The following is an 8249-nucleotide window of genomic DNA, read 5'->3' on the forward strand; positions in this document are numbered from 1 at the left end:
ACAAGAATACTTATTATCCCACCACTTTTCGTTCAAAGATGCCATTTTTTAAAAAAAATATAATACTAACTACACTAGACTAAAATTAAAAACTTAGATAGATAAAAAAGTAAAAGTCTAATCTAGTAAAATAGTTAATTTCTAAATCCCCGGCAACGGCGCCAAAAACTTGTTGCTCCAAAACGCACACGCAAGTATACGTGGTCGACAAGTAATATAGGATTATAAGTCCAGATATCGTACCCACAGAGACTTGTGATTAACTATCAACTAAATTAAACCAAATAATTAATCTATTCAAGCGAATCCTAAAGTATGAATATTTAACTAAAGATAATCTAGAGTAGTAAACTAAGAGATTAAAGAAAATAAGTTGGTGAATTATAGAGACGAATTCAATGTGAGTGAATATTCTAGAGCTATGGGTTGGCTAACAATCCCGTTGAGTTTTCCACCTAAATCGTCTAATTAATTTATCTGGTTTAATGATTGACAGGGTTAATATTGCTCGTACCCTTCTCCCGAAGTACAACTCGCCTATTCAAGCTAACCTAACGCATATATTCCTATGGAATTAGGATTAACAAGAATGCATTTATAATTCCCGTATAATAACCAAGCAAGGCGATTAGGTATATTCCTATCCTAACCGCAAATCCGCTCCCCCTAAGAGTTAAGATCTTGCTCTACTCAATCTTATGTGCAATCTAGAATTCCCTCTCCCGAGTTCAATCCTAGATTCGTAGATAATATTCAATTGGTGATCAAGCAATCAAATAATTAAGCGCAAGATTGAATAAATAAACCAATATGATAAAATAATAAGAACAATTCAAGCTTCAAACTACAACGTTCATGTAGCACCCAAAACTCTAGAACTAATAAACTATGAAATTAAAGGAAGAGAAGAGAAGAAAAACTAGTTAGAAGTCTCCTCCAAGCGTGGTGTGTGTTCCCCTCCAAAGTATGTTAGATATCACCAAAGTGGCGTCCTCTCGGTCCAAAATTACTCTAAAAACGTTCTCTCATGTATATATACCAAGTAGGGTTGGGCCCAAACAATTATACCTTCTCCAATGTGAAAAAGGACTCTTTTCCCGGGTGACTCGCGCGAGTTCGCGCATCCTTCGCGCGTGACTTCGCGCACCATTCTGCCTCAGCCCTTAACGCGCGCGACTTCGCGCATTTTTCGCGCGTTTTTCACCCTGTTCCGTTCCGAATTTGAAAAAACGTAAAACGTGAAAGTTGTAGCCCTTTGCGTTAGCTTTCCAACCATATATTGTGGAGCCAAACTGGAGTTCTGAGAAAAACGTTATATCTATTTTACTAGATAGTGCGCAATCTGCCTACTGAAGTCTTCGTTTGCTCTAACTATCATCCGTTGACCCCCCAACACGATCCCAGCTTAATTCCATTAACTTTTACTCAGACTTCAAAGCTCCAAATCACTTGAATTCATTCCATAACATTTACAAAGCTCGGAATCACTCCTACAATGCAGAAAACACACAGTTAGTGCAAAACACTAGCGATTAAAGCTCAAACTCAATTAAAGTGCAGTAAATTAGAGAGTAATAAGCGACTAAAATACACAATTATAGCCTTTCATCAAGCTGTAACCGACTGAGCTGGTGGTATCCCCGATGTCTGATGTCGTTGAACTACCTGCTCTGCGGTACGGGCGGCTGGAGTTTGAGCACCTTCCCCGACCTGAGAAGTGGTTGGTGAGGCAAAAACTGAAACTGCCTGAGCAAGACTAGTGCATACAGTAAATATCTGGGCTAAAGCCTTCTGAAGTCCTGGAATCACAATGGGCACAGCAGGTGCTTGATTTGGTCCCACCGGCTCAACCACATCTGGTATCTACTCCTAAGCTGGAGCAACTGGTGGCTCCAAAAGTGCTGCTCTAGCTGTAGTACAAGTTGCACCTCAGCCTCTACCGCGGCCCTGGCCTCTCACGGCCCTAACTGGTGGTACTGGTGGTAGTTCACCCGATCTGGTCGCACATGTCCTCACCATATGTGAGAGAATAGAATAATAGAAGTTTAGTTTCCCTAAACAACAAATCCGCACAACAAGAATACAAGAAAGTGAAGTATCTTAATGGTTCGGCAACCTCTCGAATATAAGTACAGACGTCTCTGTACCGATCTGCAAGACTCTACTAGACCTGCTCATGATTCGTGAGACCTAAGTAACCTAGTGCTTTGATACCAACTTGTCACGACCCAAATCCCAACCTGTCATGATGGCGCCTATCACATTACTAGGCAAACAGACAATCATATAACAACTACGCATTTGAATTAAAAACATGATTTTTAACAAGTTCAACAGTAGAAAATCTCATAGATAACTGATGAAACAACTGAAACTCAACGACAAAAAATCCTAAAATCCTGGTCTCACCGAGTACATGAGCTACTAGTGTCAACATAGTCTAAAACTCTAGTACAACTATTTGAGAAAATAGAACAATACCGAAATAAAATGAAAGGAAGGGGAGTCAAGGTCTGCGGGCATGATAGCAGCTACCTCAAGGTATCCGAGCACGTACTAACACTAGATCTCGAAATCACTGCGTCCAGATGTACCTTGATCTGCACACGAAGTGTAGAGTGTAGTATGAGTACAACCAACCCAATACACTCAATAAGTAACATGACTAACCTTGGGCTGAAAGCAGTGACGAGCTCAAAAAATGTAGTCAGAATCAAAATAAGAACAATATAGATATAACAAGATAATGATAGTAGTAACTCATGAACTTCCATATTCATCTCGTACACAGTACGAAAGTTTAGGCACACTTTCAAATTCAACAATTTAAGCCCAACACTAATAAAATATGCCAAGTACAGCTAGCATGAGGAATGGTACATCTCTATGCCTACAAGTCAAATATGCATGTCAAATGTAATGCATCAAGTGATACTCCCAGGTACTCACACTCTCGGGGTACACAATCTTTCTGTCTCAAACCCCCACTCATCATACACAATCACTCAGCACTGTACAGTACCTGCGCTCACTGCTGGTATGTCAGACTTCGGAGTGGCGGATATTGTCCAAGCGCTAAAATAAAGCCAACATGGCCTACTGCGGCGTGCAGTCTGCTCCCATAATAATAAATAAGCCGATAAGGCATACTGCGGTGTGCAGCCTGATCCCATACATAAGTCAATATGGCATGTTGCGGCATGTAGCCCGATCCCATAAATATCATTCACAATACGGCTCTCAGGCCCCAACTCAGTCATCAATCTCTCTAGTATCACGAGCTCACAAATCTCATACCACACAGTCTGAACAATGATAACATGATGTAACTATAAATAATAATAAAGACTGAGATATGATATACAAATGAATAAATATGACTGAGCACATAATTGCAACTTAAGCAAACAAATCAACAACAGAAATAACCTCAGTGGATCCCAATAGAATAAGCACATAGCCTAAACATGATTTCTAACATGGATCACAGCTCAATTACTTTAACACGTAGAAATTACACAAATAGAAACAAGACTAGATAACTACACATAACCACAGAATCAACTGAGTCATAATTACTACGGTGCATGCCCACACACCCGTCACCTAGCATGTGCGTCACCTTAACACCAATCATATAACACATATTCCAAGGATCCATATCCTCAGTACAAGGTTTAGAAGTGTTATTTACCTCAAAGTGCAAAACTCAATGCTCCAACTAAATCCTTGCCTCGCGAATCAGACTCCAAACGACTTGAATCTAGTCACAAACAACTTAATATAATCAATACAAGCTATAGGAATCGACTCCATACCATAAAGCTAAGTTCTTTAACCAAATTCAAAAAGTCAACCAAAAAAGTCAACCCCGGACCCAAGCCTCAGAACCCGGCAAAATTCACTAAATCTGAACACCCATTCAATAACGAGTCCAACCATATAAAAATCATCCAATTGTGACCACAAATCGACCCTTAAACCTCCAAATCTTACTCTCCAATCCCTAGTCCAAAATTCCCCAAATTTCACCATAAAAACACATAATCTAGGTGTAGAAATCAATGAGTATTCAATATTATTGGACAAAAGTGATCAAAAATAGCTTATCTCTTGATTTGTAGTGAGATACCTCACATAAATCTCCCCTAGCCGAGCTCCCCAAATCAAAATATGAAATAATACTCTAACCCTCGTTTTTGAAATTTTAATAGTATGCTGAGTTATCCCTCTTCGCGAGCGCGGAAACTGCATCGCGTTCGCGAAGCGCAAAAATCCTCAGCTGCCAATTCCTCTTACGCGAACACGAGACCTCCCTCGCGAACGTGACGCCCATTAGTCCAATGTTTACAGGAACGCGACCCCTCTCCCGCGAACGCGAAGGATTACATGCCTGGTGCCCAACCTGCCTCATCCTTCAGCGCGAACGCGAGTCCCCTCTCGCGATCGCGATGCACAGACCCCCTAGACCTTCACGAATGCGTCCTTCTTCTCGGGAAATCGAAGAAAAAACTTCTCTAGTCACCCAAATACACTTTGCGAATGGGAGACCTGTCTCGCAAATGCGTATAAGGAAACTAGATACAGCCATTTCAACAGTCCAACAAGTCAAAAAATGAGCCGAACATGATCCGAATAACACCCGAGGCCCCCGGGACCCCATCCAAACATATCAACACATCCTAAAACATGAACTTAGTCAAAGCCTGAAATCACATCAAACAATATTGGAATCACGAATCGCACCCAAATTCAAGCCTAATAAACTATTGAACTTCCAACTTCTAAAACCAATGACGAAACACACCAAACCAACTCCAATTGACCTCAAATTTTGCACACAAGTCATAAATGGCACATCGGACATATTCCAACTCCTGGAAACAAAATTCGAGCCCAGTATCAACAAAGTCAACTCTCGGTCAAACTTCTCAACTTTTCAAACCTTCAACTTTCCAACTTTCGCCAATTCAAGCCAAAGCGACCTACGGACCTCCAAATCAATGTCCGGACATACTCCTAAGTCCAAAATCACCATACGAAGCTATCGGTACTATGACAACTCCATTCCGGAGTTGTTTACTCATAAGTCAGCACCGATCAACTCTTTCAACTAATACTTCCAACCTTGGGACTAAGTGTCACAATTCATTCGGAAACATCCCAGGAACCAAACCAACCACCCGACAAGTCTCATAACTATAAATGAACATAGAATAAGCAATAAATGGGGGAACGGGGCTACAATACTCAAAATCATCGGCCGGGTCATTACATAGCCGAGGTCGCATTCGCAAATGGTAGTGCTGGTATGGGCATTTCAATTCTAGCATTAAGAATTTTTAAAGTTTTTTATATTTTTGAGTTTTGGAGAACGAGAGGAGGAGGTTTTAAAGAGGAATTTCACTACTATCTTGGAGTTAAGTAATTTACACTTGGATTTGATAATATCTCTTGATTTTCCATCAAGTTCTTCACCTAAAATATTGAATTAAAAAAAATATTGGGGGTTTTGTCTACAACTTAAGAGAGTATAAATTGAGGTTTTGAGCATCGATTTGGACTTGGATTTAAAAAATAAACACATATTTGGACTCATGGAATTATAAAAAATGGAATCTACCCCTAGACTCGCGTTTTTATGATGTGAGATTGGGTTGACTTTTTTGGAATTTTTGAAATTGATTCCTATGATGTTATTTGACTTTATTGAGTATTGTTTGATTAGATTTGAGCCGGTTGGATGTGATTCTAAAGGAAAGATGGTTTTGGAGGGTTGATTTGGCTTTCTAAAGTAAGTATCTTGCCTAGACTTGGCTCGAGGGAATCTACCTTAGGAGATTGACCTTGTTTGACTAATTGTTATGTATTGGAGGAGATATATATGCATTGTGCAGAGCGTATATGCAAGGGTCATGGGCTATTCATGCTTGGGATTGATTTTAGGCTACTTTATGCTTTGGATTTGCATTATATGCTATCTATGACTTGTTGTTATTATTGTGTGACTACATGAGATCTCCTAATTATGCTAGAAACCATGTTTTAGGCTCTTGGTACCTTGTTGATAGTAAACGGCTATTTGTGACATCATGTCCTACTTGTTCTAGCTGTAGTCACACTGTTCACATGCACATGTCATTGCATGTAACTTCCCTATGTCCATATATATTATTTATGTTTTTTATGGTGCATAAGCATTTACTCTATATACGGAAACTCTCATATGAACTGAGGTTAAGGCACGTGAGTATGAGTATTGTGGCATGTGATTTGTCTGTGCGAGTGTAGTTGTATTAGAATGTGAGTTGTCCATGCAGTGCATGGATTTGGATTCGTCCCTCCGAAGTCAAATGATCACCCATTGTACCTTGGGCTCTATGTGCGCATGTTTATTGGACACGTGGAGAGTGTTGGTTGATGATATCGAGGCTTTTTTTGATGCTTAGACAGTGTAGACTCATACACTTGGCATTTATAATAATGCTCTACGATGCATATCATCCTTATATGCTGATTCGATATATCAATATGAGATTTGATCATTTATCTAAAAGCAAGCTATTATCTCTGTTAATTGTATTTTGATCGTCTTATACGCTGTATCTGCTAGATTCTTGTATTGTATTTATTTTATGAATTGTTTAGGTTATGATAGTAAATATCAATTGACCAATCTTGCTATTACTTCTTCGAGAGTAGTCTTGATACTTACTAAGTATATTGGATTGGTTGTACTCATACTTCACTTCTGCATATTTTATGCAAATCCGGGTGTTGGTACTAGCGTATCTAAGGAATAGATAGTTGTGGTGCTAGGAGACTCGAGGTAGCACGACCTGTTCATCCACGAAGTTATCTTCTTTTCCTATTTTGAGATTGTTGTTTATTTCAGATAGTGGTGTATTTATTTCAGACTACAGTATTACACTCTTATAGCTCATGTACTCATTCACATTAGTTTCAGGAGAATTGTGTTTCTGCTTCATATATTGGTGCTAGTTTTAGACTTATTTTATGCTATAAACCTCTGATTTATTGCTTTGTTTCTGTTGTTTATTTGATTGTTATGTGTTTAGTTCGCCTAACCGGTGTGTTAGGTTCTATCATGATCGTTGATAGGATTTTGGTCGTGACAGCTTGGTATTAGAGCCTAGGTTGCATAGGTCTCACGAGTCATGAGCATGCCTAGTATAATCTTACAAATTAGTATAAGACATTTGTACTTATCTTTAAAAGGCTATGGGACATTTAGGAAACTTCAAATTATTTCATTCTGTATTGTGCAATTTTTATTATATAAATATTTGAATCTTTACCCTAGTATTCTCTCACAGATGGTGAGGACACGTGCATTAGCCGCAACTGAGCAGGAGCCGAAGCAACAGGCTGTGGCCGCCACTAGAGGCAGAGGCCGGGGAAGGGCTATAGCCTAGACTAAAGCATGTGCTACAGCACCTATAGCTACCCACGCCGGTGCTAAAGCAACATCAATTGAACCACAAATAGCTCTAAATAGAGCGCAAATTCTAGTTCAGGATGAGCCGGTAGGGCCAACACAGATCCTAGAGTGGTTTATTGCTACCCAGTGCTTCAGGATGCTTTAATCCATGTAGTTAGTTTCATTGAGAGTATGGCTTAGGCGCGTGTACTTTCTATGGCACCAACTACTTCTTAGGCTGGGAGAGGAGCTCAGATCCTCGCTATCCACAATCCAGAGCAGATGGTTCATGGATTTCAGACTCCAGGAATTCTACCAGCTGGCGTAGTTTAGCCTATCATTGCGGCACAACCCAAGGTTATGCCTGCTATGTCTGTGGACGAGCAGAAGAGGATGGATAAGTTCCAGAAGTTGTAGCCCTCATACTTTGAGGGTGATCCTTTAAAGGATGCCCATGATTCTTGGATAGGTGTCATGAGATTCTATGCAATTTGGGACTTGTGGAGTCCAATGAGTTGATTTCACTACTTTTCAACTGAGAGTGCCAGCTAAGAGGTGGTGGCAGACTTACGAGGAGATAGGCCAGCAGGATCACTTCCTTTCTCATGGGCACAATTTTTGCATTTTTTCTTGGAGAAATTCAACATACTCACAAAGGGAAATGAGCTCTGTAGACGATTTGAGCATTTAGTTCAGGGTAGCATCTCAATGGCTCAGCATGAGATGAGGTTCACAAAGTTATCACGCTATTTAGGTTCTTTGATTTCCAACGAGAAGAAGAAGGTGCAGAGGTTCATTGAGGGTCTTC

This window comes from Nicotiana attenuata, chromosome 2, assembly GCF_001879085.1.
Source record: "Nicotiana attenuata strain UT chromosome 2, NIATTr2, whole genome shotgun sequence".
Taxonomy (NCBI): domain Eukaryota; kingdom Viridiplantae; phylum Streptophyta; class Magnoliopsida; order Solanales; family Solanaceae; genus Nicotiana; species Nicotiana attenuata.